Here is a 14,024-nt window from a genome sequence, read left to right on the forward strand (position 1 = left end):
GTAATCACCAGGTCTCTTCCCTTAAGTACAATCCATAGAACTTACTTAGAACTAGGTCCATCTGTGAAGCTTAACCGCTGGTGAATGTGAATTGGATTGTAGCTTAGACCTTTGCTTCTTACTGTACCTCCTTGCAAGATTGGCGACAATCTTCTGCTCTCTTTTGGCGGGTGGGGATCATCCTAGCAGTTGCACTAATCTCTGGAGGGCTTCCAGAACACACCACAACTGCAGGGGCAATCCAAGCCTTCCTCCCATAATGCAGAGGCAGAGGTAAAAGCCAGGGCTCCAAGTGCTGTTGCTCCCCGATGTCAAAGGGGATGCTAGTGGGCATTCAGATTGGGGTGTGTGCGTGTGTGCGCGCGCACGCGCGTGTGTGTGTTCCATTCCAAGCTGGAGAGGAAAGTGCAAAGGAAGCTCTCCCTTCATATTGGGTCAGTCTCGTTGTACAGCTTTCGTGACCAACTAGCCTAGAGAACTGCCCTCATTCCATTTGTGGAATTTTTGAAAAGAGCTGCCCTTCATCTCAGTACACTAGTTCTGGATGCAGTGGCATCTTCTAGTTGTTAAATGACTTTACAGAGTTTTCAGTTACCGAAATGGAAGCTGGGCATTAGAGGATATTTGTAGAAGTGCCCTGATTCTGGGAAGTTACAGCCCAATCCTAAACTGCCCGGAGTGCGAAATTGGCTGCCGCAGTATCCTGCGTGTCCCAGGCAGCTGCCACCACTTGGACTTTTGTCCCCCCGAGTAAGGGACAGTAAGTAAGATGGGTCTACTTGATTCTGCGGTGGCTCTTGAGCTGGCCGTGTGGCCTGACATGGGGCTCAGGATCCGGTGGCGCTGAGCTGTTCTGTTTACACTGTAATGTTTTGATAGCTGTGCTTGGTTAAAAACATATTTTTTTCCTTTTCCACCTAACTTTAAAATGGTGAAAAATAGAAGGGAAATAGGAATGGAAGAACTTGAGATACAGCTAGGCAATTGTGAGAGGCCCATGATGATCTTTGAGTTTTGTCTCTGCCTTGAAAGGTTCTTCTTGAGCCCATGGGGCATGTTGATGGTCTGCATCTACCTTAGCAGAGGAAAGCTTAGCACCATAAAGGATAGGAACTTTATTGTCCTCTGCAATAAAAACTAGCAGGACAGCCTCATCAGATCCAAACCCTTGTAGGTATGCTCAAAGCTACGTACTCACTAGGCCAGCAATTTTCAACCCTTTTTATCTTGCGGCGCACTGAGAAGGTGCTAAAATGGCCAAGGGGCACCATCAGTTTTTGGGCAATTTACAAGACACATCACAGTGCTGACCAGGGGCTCACATTCCTCAGTGGCGCTACTAATATATAATCTTCCCCCAAACTTCCGTGTCACACCTGCACACCTTTCACGGCACACCAATATGCTGTGGCACAGTGGTTGAAAATCAATTCCCATAGTTTCTCCTGCACTCTTAGTGCTGTGCATTTGCGCTGCTGTGCATGGGAAGGAGAGACAATTTGCCCTAAGGATTTTTGGGGGAGTTCAATGGGTCTAATCTAGTGGATTTGTGCAGTTCAGTGTGTAGATGGCATTGAATCAGCTCTGAGTAGTAACCGATATATGGCATGGCTGTGGCCATACAGAAAATAAATGACCTTGACCTAAAGTTGTTGCAGCCTTGTGAGTTTATTTTAAAACATTTCATAGAATCCTAAGAGTTGGAAGAGACCTGTCAGATGCGAGAGTTGGAAGAGGTGTCAGATGCAAGGGAGGGCACCAGAATGCAGGTCTCCTGTTATGAGCGCGATACCATAGTCTTTCGAGACTGAAGGTTGCCAACAACAACATATCCCTGGGGCATTTGGTGGGCCGCTGTGAGATACAGGAAGCTGGATTAGATGGGCCTATAGCCTGATCCAGTGGGGCTGTTCTTATGTTCTTATGACCTACAAAATCATTTAGTCCTACCCCCTGCTAGTGCAGGCTGTCCACAACCACCCTTGTTTTTTTTCTCCTGTCATCGGGATGCTCAAGGCATCTCACAGCAATACAATTAAAATGCAGTCTAACAGGAAAAAAGTGTCAGTAATTAAAATGCACAGTAGTAGCAAGCAGGCAATAAAAGGCAAGAAGTGATCCCCCCGTTAATATCAGCAATGATAATGCAAAAGCAGAACCCAACCAAGATAAAAAAGCAATGACTTTAAACTGTGTAGACTGAAACAGTGCGGGACACACACGCGAGGCTGTGCCCCTCATCCATTCACAGCCCTGGTTCTGGAGGTAGCCAGAAGGGTTGTCCTTTTTTCCTCTGGAAGTCCAGCTTGAGCAGCAGCTCTTTTCCCTTGCTGGCTGCTGCGGCTGGATGCCTGCAGAATTCCTAAGCAGGTGAACTGGAGCCTGGCCAGGCTGTGCACGGGGCGCACCTGTTTGGAGAAGTTGCTGCGGAGAAGTAATTATTTTCGACTGGCTCCGTAGGGCATAAGCGGTGCAGGAGGCTGACAGAGAGGCAAGCCTTTTCCTGCCCCAGCCAGCAAGCAGGAAGCGTTGTGCCAGTCTGTGATTATTCAGGAGCGGGAGCAGCAACAGCGGATTGTGTTGTGTAGATCTAAGCTCCTTTGAGAAGCAGGAGGAAGGGGGCCGGAGCCTCTGGAGGCGTAAACAACCGCCAAAGTCCCACCTCACTAAAAAGTCCACCTGCTTGGAGTTAAATCGCATGGTAGAAATTGTCCCGAGGAGCTTTAGCATAAAAGTGGCAGTTCTTGGGCTTAGTGTATGGATGTTGGCTTTTGGAAACCTGAGTTCTAATATCTGTCCAGCCATTGATGCTCTCTTCAGATGTTGCGTGCCAGTGGCTGTCATTTTAGAGAACACAGCACTGACATTCAGTACAGAACGCACCTTAATTTTATTTCTTTTATGTAGGTTTTGTGTGCATTATCATGTATTATATGTTACACACATTTGCACGTGTGTTATTTATGTATTAACATGTGTTAATAACATGTGGTGTTTATGTTTTTCACCGGCCAAAATAAATTTTCACACTGAGTAAGGCTGTCCTTTTGACATTCATTCATTTTTTTACTGTCATCCATGCTCTGGGTCCCTAATGAGACAAAAGTGAAGGTATGGCTGTACAAGTGTTTTCCCCGCACTCCACTTTTCAGTGTGTGCTTCTTCTCTTTTTAAACGTATGACTCCCCACCTTTCTGACTTTGACAGTGATCCAGTTTGCCTGTCGCCATTCCAGTGTGGCAGCTGCTTTCCCTTTACCTTCCCCAATGCCACGGTCAAGCTCCACATTGTGTTTTTCACACGGCTGCTTCTCGTACCTCCCTCCCTCCCTGCTCTGCTGCGCCTGCAAACCAACTGAATGAATTTTTTAAAAATGCAGCTGTCTCTCACTTTTTTGTAGGAGGTTAGATAGGAAATGCTTGTACCTCTGTGGACTGGGAATTCATGTACATTCTAAGGTTTCTCTGGAGCGGCTGGCCTTTGCTAAATAAAAACTTCCCTTGTAAGTGCAGAGTTCAGAGAAAGCAACATTTTGCTGAGAGGAGAAATGGCTTGTGATCTGCCACTTACTCTCAGACCTGATGTCCTGCATTTGGGGGGAATATTCTGCCTATTTTGCACAATTAGATTTGCCCAGATCTATTGCTAATCTTCTTTCTCGATATTAGCTTTCTTAGTCTGTAATCTGATGTTGCAGGCTTATCTTATTAAGGGGTGGGCAGACATCCGCCACAGCGTCATCATCTCTGCAAAGCTGCTTTTCCCCCAGCTTTGATCAATGCCTGATGCTCCTACTTGCTTTTTTTTTTCCCCTTTGGGGATTGTGAAACTTAATCCAGTTTTCATGGTCCCTGTAGTTTCTCTCTTTTTGTGTCTCCCTTGCTGTCAATCATCCCTGTGAGATGTGTCAAAAATCACGAGGAAGGTTGCTTGCAAAGGTTACCCTGGATCTGGGCGTTAACCCTCAAAGCCTCTTCCTACTCCATATCCTTTGCACCTGCCATCTCAGGCAAGAAAATGGCTGAGGGGCAGCTTGTTCTCCTATGCAGAGGTTCACCCCCAACTCCTGTTTGGTTCTCAAAGGGATTTTGAATCAGAAACATTGTTAGGAATGGATGTTTGAGCAGCTGAGCATGATGGTGGGGAAGCCGACTAGCCCAAGGTTCAGATTTGTTTTTATCTCTATCTGCCTTTTCTTGGTCCTGGTGCATCATTGCTAGAGGCAGAGGTGGACCCACCATAGCCTCAAACAAGATCTTCAAGGAAGACAGAAGCTGCTTGATAACGTAGGGAATTAATTTGAATTAATGTGAATCCCCCATGCCCAGTTAATGTGTGCGTGTTCAGGAAATGGCATGAATTGCTATACAAGAAACCTGATAGGTTTTTAATCACCTGGATATTAATCACTCTACTCTTAACACAGGTTGAGGGTGCAGATGGGTGGCAGCCATATTTATCTTGTTTCCCTTGATGTTTGAAGCAGGCCTCCCTCCATGCCCTTGTGAGCAAAAGCTTCCACTTACGTGGGATGTGATCCTTTTGATATTTCTTTCTGAGCAACTTTTGCCCCCTGCGGTGGAAATACGGAAAAGAGTGGCAGCAAGCAAGAGTAAACATCCTGTACTCTTCTTGCCACAATTACTAATGATTATTTTGATCTCCTTGTCTCCCCCCCCCCCATTTTGAAATGCACTGCTGCTTTGTGTATTTCTGGCCGCCTCTCAAGGAGGCGGTTGAACATTTTGCTTTTAGTAATCAAAAAGGGACGCAGAAGCGACTGTGATCTTGCAGCGCCTGTGTTTTTCCTGAACAGTTGCCATGAAGACAGGCTCCAGAACCATAAATAAAGGTACACTTAAGCTGCATCAGTTGAAGGCTCTTGGCCAGGGGGGATTTGGAGAGGTGCTGTTGATTTGCACAAGGCTTGGGATGACGACACGTGGCGTTTCTAAAGATCAGGGTGGCCCTTGTTCTGACTAACCTGGGTTCCATGCTCACAAGGGGCGGACCTCTGAAATATCACCCAGCATCCCTAGAAGGAAGGGGCTGGGAACATAAGGGATATCAAAACTCTGGGAACGGTTATTGTTTGCTCACTCACTCATCTGGGCACTTGGTGGGAGGGAGGAGGTTCTCCATTTTAATAACCTGCTGGGAAGGGGAAAGAGGTTACCAATGGACCTCTGAAAGAGTTCAGAGAAGGAGTTTCCAAGAAGCACTGGCATGGTGGAGAAATTTGGCCCACCTCTGAAGGAGTTCAGAGGTGGGCCAAATTTCTCCACCACGCCAGTCCTTCTTGGAAACACTAACCCCGTGCTTATCAGCAGACTGAGCTGCTGTTCCAACCAGACAGATGGAGGGGAAGAGAAAGGTGGTATTAGCATCCTGGTAAAATGTGTCCCTGTCATTGGTGTCCTTGGACATTTGCCTCTGGGGTTTTTTTGGCATCCCAATTATTTGCTTCAAACCTCGTGTTATATATGCTAAGCCTTTTATCCCAACTCTAACCCTAACTCTTTATTTTCATTTTAAAATAAAATAGCACATCTAATATAAATATACATATTTTGGGACATAAATGTCCAGGATGCAAAAAGAAGGGATGCAAGTATACTATACTGGGATGCGCTTGACCAGGATGCAGTTGTCCAGGGCACAGTGGTCCTGTCACTGAGAGGCATGTCCAATTCCAGCCCCCCTGCTCCAAATGCCAGTCTTGTGAGCCTCACAGAGTGAATCTGGTTAGAGTGACTCTGGCCCAGCCTGGCTCCTGGATTGCTTAGCTGCCTTTCTCCTGGAGCAGATTTGGCTGCCTAATTCACATCCTTGCATCTCCATAATATGAGGATAAGTGTGTAGTTTCTAAGCCCAGACAGTGGGCAGGGAGCAACTGGACTTGTCAGACCTGTATGTGTGTTCATTTCTCACCCCAGTGTGTCCTATCAGACACAGTCAGATAAACACAGTCAGATACTCATAGCCATTCCTGCTCAAAGGGTTGCCTCCTTGCCAAAAGAAGATTCTCCTATCAATCTTCTTTTGGCAAGGAGGCAACCCTTTGAGCAGGAATGGCTATGAGTATCGGTGGGTGAAAACAATATTAAGATAATAAAAAACACAGAACACCTTTCTGCACTTCTCATTTTGTTTTAAAAAATCTGTGAAAAAATAAAACTGCTTGATTTAGTTTTTATTCTTTATTTAATGGAAGGGTGTGTGGGTAATGACTGTGGATGCATCTGCTGGCACTATATCACCTATGTCACCTACCTACTACACTTTTAAAGTTATTATAATTTATAATTATAGTGTCAGTGTTGAATAAAAACTCAAAACTTAGCTTTCTGCACTTTAATTTGGGAAAACACTGAAATCCGCAAAGAAATAAATGTTTTCACCCACCTCTAGCTATGAGCAATGGACAAGCTAGCAAACAGTGTGGCCATTGGCTTATCTCCTGGACTTTTGAGGGTAGCTTGACAAGAGGTGTGTATGTGGTGGGGGGGGGGGATTGTTCTTTTCTCATCACTTTAGTGGCCTCTGGGGAAAAGCATTTCCTGATTTATTTCTTTGGGTCAGGCTGAAGTTAAAGGCACAGGATCAGTGTTGGGGTGGGGGAGGGGACCTGCAGGAGATCCACCTGCAGCTTGTAGGCTCTTATAGGGTTGGTTGGCACTCCCCACCTCTTAGAAAGTCCCTCATACATCAGGCAAGCCTCAAATGGTGGCAGTGTTTCCAACCTAGAAGCACAGCTATGGGGAATGCTACGCTACTGACTGTTTTGTCAGTTGTGAAGTTTCTAAAGGCACAGGAGCCCTATTGTGGAAAATGTTGGCAACCCAAGCTTTGAAGTGCATCCATAGGGCCCCTTGTTCCCCCAGACCTTCCTTTTTTCAACATATGTCCAGCATCCTTTTCCTGGTTTCTGAACTTGTTTCCTGACCCTTCCTGTCCTGAGTGCCTTGTTGTGTTTGCCTCTGGCCTCGCTTTCTCTACATGCCCTTCCTCCAGGTTTCTCTATTCCCTTACTTTTGCCACCCAGCCTATCCACTTTCCTGCTTGATTCCTACTTCACTGCCTGGGCAACTTTCCTTGTCACTCTGGAGCCAGTGTGCAGTTTCAGCTCCAGCCAAAGTGACCTCTTGCTTTCTGTGAAGGAGAGTTAGGATGTTTTGATCATCTCACGGTTTCTCTCTGTTTCATTCCCTCTGTGTTTAGAGTGTCAGGAAACCCCCAGGTCTCCATTCTAGAGCTGGAGGTGCTCTAGGACAGAGATTTTCAACCTTTTTCATCTCATGGCACACAGATAAACACTAAAATTGTCAAGGAAGACCATCTGTTTCTTGACCATTGACAAGGCACACCATGCTGCTTGTAGGGGCTCAAATCCCCCAATTGCCCTACTAATAAATGACCTCCCTAACCTTCCATGGCACCCTTGCGGACCATCTGTGGCACATCAGTGTGCCACTGCACAGTGGTTGAAGATTGCTACTCTAGGAGCATTTCCTGCTACAAGCGGTGTGTTGGACTAGATGACATTATCTAGACTTGAATCCAGGTCTTTCCAGTTCACTCAGTTCTGTCAGTTGCAACCACTTTATTCTTGCTTTTAGTTTTCCAATTTTAGTGTGTAATACATTTTCTTTTGTATGGTGATTTAAATTTGTTTTAAGTAGGCACAAGTCTGCTAACAAGGAAAGGTGGGATTTTAAAAAAAAATCAATAAAATGAATAATATTTCTTTTGGGAAAATGAGCATTCTGTCTGGCCGCATTATCAATTCGACTTTATTGAATTTGTGTGCAGGGTTGGATATCACCTGATCATCAACTTCACCATCTTTGCACAAGGGGCTGATTAAAAGCTGGCAACCCATGGATTTGCCCAAGGGGGTGGACGAGATACTGCTTTGCTCTGTGCATTAGCTATTCTGCCTCTCTCAACTTAGGACTCAGAATTCTTCTTTTAGGAATTTATTCTCTCCTTCCCTTCACCCTGGGATTGAATTTGATTTTGCCGTCTGGCTGAATTTGGAAAATGGGGAACACAGTTCATCAGGGTGTAGTTTTTAAGCTCTGTTTGCACATACATGCTTGCAAATGCTGTGGCTTCTGTCGGGGAGGGGAGAGAGAGAGAGAGACGCTTGCTGTGCATTTGGGTAAGTGTGCTTGACTGGAAGGTGCTCTTGGCTAGCGGAGGTGCTGGGGTGAAAAATCATGAACTAAGCCAGCCATTACGAATCGTTTGACGCACAGCTCCCGCCTCCTGGTTGCCTCTGTGCTTTGACACTGCAGCCTCCAAGAGCATCCTGTCTTCTCTTGCTGTGATGTTCTTGAAAATTCCTTTGGCAGAACAAACAGTGTTCAACTGGACTTATCTGGCAGTTCAACTGGGCTCATTTGGCTTTGGGGCTGGCCAGCCTCTTTGGGTGTGGGGAGGGTCAACCTTAGGAGCTGCAGGGCCCAACGCAAAGTATTTTTGCACCTTTCCCCCACTCACTAGGATGAGTGGCAGCGGTGTTGCCACCGAATGCTTTGGAGGGGGGATTTCAAGCCAGTTGGACCCAGGGTTGGGAGGGAGGGAGGGAGGGCTGTCCAGCAGCAATGCTCCACTCACTATGCTCTTCTCATGATACCTTGGCACAGAAGATTCCTTGCTGGAGTGTCAGCTACAGAGTGAAGTGCTTGCTGCAGCTACAGTTGCTCTGCTCGCCGACCTAGTGCAGGGCCCCTCCAGACATGGGACCTGGCTGTGGGGTATACAGGGAGGTGGTGTTGGTGGGACTTCAGGATGGAACCTGGCTGGAGCAAGGTGGCAGGCAAAGAGACCACGTTGCTCAGTGAATGGCTCTCTCCCTTCCTGGGGCCATGAGAAGGGAGGCTGCCATGGCACTCTGCCCCATCCTGATGTAGGGCTGATGCTGGAAGGCACTGGGAAGGTACTCGGGCTTGTCCAGGCAGAGGGTCTGAGCCTTTCTAGGGGAGCCTGCTGTCTCATGGTGACCTTAGTGAAAAGTACAGAGCCAGTAACTGCATTCACAAGGAACTGATCCTTGATTTGGAATGCTTTGGCTAACTTGTCTTCTCCTTGTACTTGCTGGGAGTATCCTAGCACAGCAGTCTTCAGTTTGTCAAGAGCTGGGAATGGGTTCTACCCCCACCCCCGCCAGCCTGCTACATGGGACCCATCCTCATGAACTCAGCAGGCAGCAAGAGTAGCCAGGTAAATGACTGCTTCCCACTCAGCAGTGGTCAATCAGTGTGCACTGCCCCTGTGTTGTTTTGCCCCTCCTTTCCTTCCAGGCCAATTGGAAGGGGAGGAGGGGTAAAGAATGGCATGGCAAAACCGTGCACTCCATTTTGAAAAGTGGACAGATAGTAAGAGCAGAGGAAGTTCCGCGGCAGGCGTGAACAGATGAGCGGGAGGCTGCAGGGGTCCTGGAAGGTTGGGAGACTTTGTCATTCCAAAGGCAGAGACTCTGGAAGGGGTGTCCTCATCTTAGCACCCTCGCTCTGGCTAACGTTCAAACCGTGCAGGCTTCAGTCTCAAAAGTAAAACTGTGCACTATTTTCAAGCGCCCCCCACCTCGTCAGAAGTGAAATGGGTACTAACCCAAGTCAGGGCCTTTTTGGTTATGGCGCCATGACTGTGCCATGCTTTCCCCTGCTCAGTGCTTTCCTTGATGGCTCCTGGGTGCCTGGTAGATGTGCTGCTATTTGTCAGTGGAGTGTTGGAGTTTCGGAGTGTGATCTTATTGATCAAATGCATGTTAAGCTTCTGGTGTTTGCTGCTGCTGTTTTTAAATTGTTTCTCTGGCCTTTTACTTCTCTGGCTTCTGCTTCGGTTTCATTGCTTTGATTCCTTGTACAGTTTCCTAGCTTTTTTGTCAGCTGCTTCAGGAACTACGGTTGAGAGGCAGAACATACATATTAGAAATAATAAGCTAGTTCTGCTTTGAATGCCAGATGACCACAGTGGACCCTACAGTGACGTGGCCCCGTGTGCATATTTTTCCAAAGAAAAGCATAGAACAGCCATAGCCATTGAAAGCTGGACAAACAATGAGTGGATGGTGCTCCGTTTCTCTGAAATGTCCCTCCCCTCCCTTTTGTTTCTCTGAACATGCAATTGATTGCTGAAGTCTGATGAAAGCAGGGATTTTTTCTAACAGTTTCTATTTTTCTCCTCCCCACCCCTTTCTTTCATCATAGGAAACAAAACTTCAGCCACATTGGTTGAGAGAGCAGCGCTCCTGGTACTGAAAAGAGGGTATTTTGCCAGCCTGTCACCTTGCAGGTAAGCCTGAGCAAGTGCTGCGTATGTCCTTCCCTGGTGAGGTGGCACCCCTGGCCACTGCTGGGATGACTCTAGATCCCTGGGCATCCTGCTTCAGGACAGTGGGCATCGAGGCCTTGAGAGGCTGGCCAAAACTGGTGACATCTGCAATGGGTAGTGCTGAGACCCTGAGGGATGATGAGACTTATGGCAGTGGTGGTGTTAGGGTTTTTTAACTAACTTGCTCTGAGGAAGGAAGTTCAAAAGCAAGCCAAACCTCTCTGTGACCATCATCGGGAGTAGTTGATTTTTATGTGCCAGATAGTGGATGCAATAGAGCTGCTCTGTGTTCTGAGACTGTGAGCGACATCACTGTTTGGGGGTCATAGGTGGCTTGGCAGTTTTTCCAGCCTAATAATAATAATAACTTTATTTTTACCTTTCTCCCCGAAGGGACTCAAGGCGGCTTACAACAGGTTAAAACAGATTAAAAACATAATTTAAAACAAATAAAAACATATTAACACATATCATAACCTAGCGGAGGGGAATGTGCATGCAGTGATGTTGCCAGGGGCCACAGTGCCCAATTTGGCAACGTCGTGATGTTGTGATGTCACTTCCGAGTTCTCTTGGAGAAGGAGGTGGCCTTTTGCTCTGCAAACATGAAGAGAAGGCCACAGCGGCAGCTTATCAATCTGGCTGCTGTGCCCCTTCCTCCTCCTCTGGAAGAAGGAGATGGGGGCATGGTAGCGAGATCGAGAAGCTGCAGCACTGAACCTGAAGACTGAGTTCTGACACGGGAAGTAGCTGGAGCGGGTGTGCACTGACAGCAGCAGCTGCTTCGGTTTTTAAGAGGACTTTGATAGGGTGATTTTTGCCTTGCCTGTTGCCCTCACCCCTCCTATCCCTGTGGTAGTGGTCCACGCATCTTCAGTATGCCCTAAATATCTCACGTGCTGAGAATCCAGACACTCTCACCCAGGGAAGGGGCACTGGAGGCATAGTTTTTAAAGGATGTTTTCTTCCATGTACTAAGACACGTGCAAGACCTCAGCTCTGTGCAAGAGGATTGGAGGTGCTTGACCATTTTATTCAGTAATAATACATTGCGAGTATAAACTGGGAATAGTTAAGAACTGAGGCATTGTGCTCTAGTTAAGACCCTAAGATTCCCCCCCCCCTAAATTATTCTGTAAGGAGCTGCAAATCAAATTGCATCAAATGTACTTATTTTTTTATCTTCTTGCTCAGCTTCTGTGCTGTCAGTAATGTTTTCAGTTTAGACCCCTGACTTCTTTGGGAAGAGAGAAATGATTCTGTTTTCCATGGTTCATTCACTGCTTGCTTGGCATTCAGTGAAGGTAATCCTGTGAATGCTGGCAAACCGTCACCCTGGAAATGCTTGTTTCTTCATAGATGCTGTGTCTCCGCCACCCTCTTCTTTGCAGAATGTCTCTTTGCCCAATTTACTGCTAATCAGGGAGAGCTAAGCCTAGGATTTGTAAATGCCACATCATGTTACCTTAAAGAATCCTGCCAGAGGGGCACTCCGGGTGGCTGCTGAACCCATTGCACAGCATTGCTCATCCTTCCTGAGAGGCAAAGAAGCATGTCTTCGGCTTAGAAGCAATCAGGGTGGTTCTTCAAGAGGGAAATACATATATTATCAAATGAAAGACATGAGCAAAAGCTCCCTTGCTTGTCCTAGATCACCCTTCTACAGCCTGTGGGCTGGGCTAAGTGAGATCTGCCAGCTGCCTGAATTGCCACTTGTTTCCTTGTCTTGGCCGTGCTTCAAATCCCATTTATCTTGAAGTTGTGATGGTGAAAGAGATTGCAAGGTAGTTATTTAAGAGGCATTCAGAGGAAGGCACCATCACTGGATCTTGACCTTTCTGGGCATCAGTGCCAATTTGATCCAAAGCAAAACCACAAACACCTGTGGCTTCAGTGGGTGCATGTTTGAATCCTTAAAAAAAAAAGTGCTATTAATGATGTGTCCAGAACTTTATCAGATTTTTTTCTTGCGTTCCAAAAGTTTTATGCAAAGCTTTAGAGCTCTTGTGGCTTGTTCTACTTACAGACACAAACAGGGGGACGGAATTTATGCTATTACATGAGTGGAATTGCAGTTAGTACAGTACCTTGATGTGTAAATTTTCTCAACCACTGAATTAAGGAATGTTTCGCCTGGGATGCCTGGACTGTCTCCATGTTGGAAGTGCCCTCCTATACCTCTTGGTTTGAGATGCTATATAGCAGAGTTTCTTAAACTTTGAGGGAGCTTTACTCCCTCAGTAAGTTCTTGCGTGGGAGGGGCTAGGGCAGTGATGCAATCCCCAGGTTCGCGTCGCTAAGGGGGGGCGAGGGGGTGCTTGTGATTTACTTTACATGATGCTGGGCTGCAGCAGGCTGCAGGAGGTGCGGGGAGCCCTGCACAGCCCTCCCCGACACTTGGAACCTGCAAAAGAAGCGGGCGCAAAGCACTTCCATTTTGCAGGAGGTGCTTTGCGCCCGCTTCTTTTGCAGGTTCCAAGCATCCGGGATCGCTGTGCAGGGCTGCCTGCACCTCCTGCAGCCTGCTGCAGCCCAGCATCATGTAAAGTAAGTCACAAGCAGCCCCCTTGCCCCCCTTGGCAACATGATCCTGGGGATCGTGTTGCTGCCTCTCTCCCCTTCCCCTTCCCCCGCCCCTTAAAGGGATGGGGGAAGAGTGACATGAACCGGTGGGTCGCAACCCACCAGTTTGAGAACCACTGCTATATAGAGAATATCTGAATGATCCAGCATATAAGCTAAATTAGCCATTGGGTTATTCTTTATACAAAGACATCCCACACCCCAAGATGTCCTCGGCGATGCGCCAGTGTTTCTGTACTATCCATCTAATCTCTAATGGCGTACAAACTGCTTCTCTCATGCTGAACTCTAGTGTTTGGAGACAGATGTAGCCAAAATGGGACCAGCCGCAGACATAAGGGAGGTCCCTTAAACAGAGACTGTTCTGAACAGGTTGGTAGAGTTTCAAAAATTCAAAACAAAAAATATAAGCCAGGAGGCAGAAGAGCCCTGGTTAAAGAGACTGCATATGTGTGTCTCGCTGTTATTTTACTGCGAGTGTTCCATTTGTAGCCCTAGAACTCCAAGGGTTAAAAAAGCAAGTGTGTATTCCTGGACCAGTGGTACTCAAACTTTTCCAACCAGTGGCTCCCTGGACCCCTGTGGTTGTTGGCCAGGACTCCCCATCATGTTCCTGAGGTTTGGAAGTGACATCATTAAACAGGAAGTGGCCAGAAATATTAACTAATATATATTATACAATATAATATATTTAATATATTAAATATAATATTATAATATATTAAATATAATATTATATTTATGTTAATATAATTAAATATTAAATGTATTTTAACTATATTAATATTAATTATATTAATCATATCATTAATTAAATGCAGATCTTAAAAATATATTATTAATACATAGCAATATACATGCTTTATAAATGATCAGCTGCTGATCACTGTTAGAGACAGGATGCTGGAGTAGGTAGATTTTGTCTGGTCCAGGAGGACTCATTTTTTAAAACTTTATAAGCATACCAATAGAATTGTTTTATCAAATGAACGTTGTGAACAACCAGTCTGACCAACATTACACACACACACACCCCTGTGGACCCCAATCCAACTAGTCATTTCTCCCATTCTCCTTGGATAGGATTGAACCAGTCATTA

General features: G+C 46.3%; 1 protein-coding gene across 3 annotated transcripts in view; it reads left to right on the top strand.

The window, feature by feature from the left end:
- GNG7 (G protein subunit gamma 7) overlaps positions 1-14,024 on the top strand; it is a 148,527-nt gene that overhangs the window by 13,534 nt on the left and 120,969 nt on the right. For all 3 annotated transcript variants that reach the window (XM_066635868.1, XM_066635867.1, XM_066635869.1), the window contains exon 2: positions 10,218-10,302. The gene's annotated coding sequence lies outside the window, so the exon portion shown is untranslated. The remainder of the gene's footprint in view (positions 1-10,217; positions 10,303-14,024) is intronic.

Source organism: Tiliqua scincoides, chromosome 8, assembly GCF_035046505.1.
Source record: "Tiliqua scincoides isolate rTilSci1 chromosome 8, rTilSci1.hap2, whole genome shotgun sequence".
NCBI lineage: Eukaryota > Metazoa > Chordata > Lepidosauria > Squamata > Scincidae > Tiliqua > Tiliqua scincoides.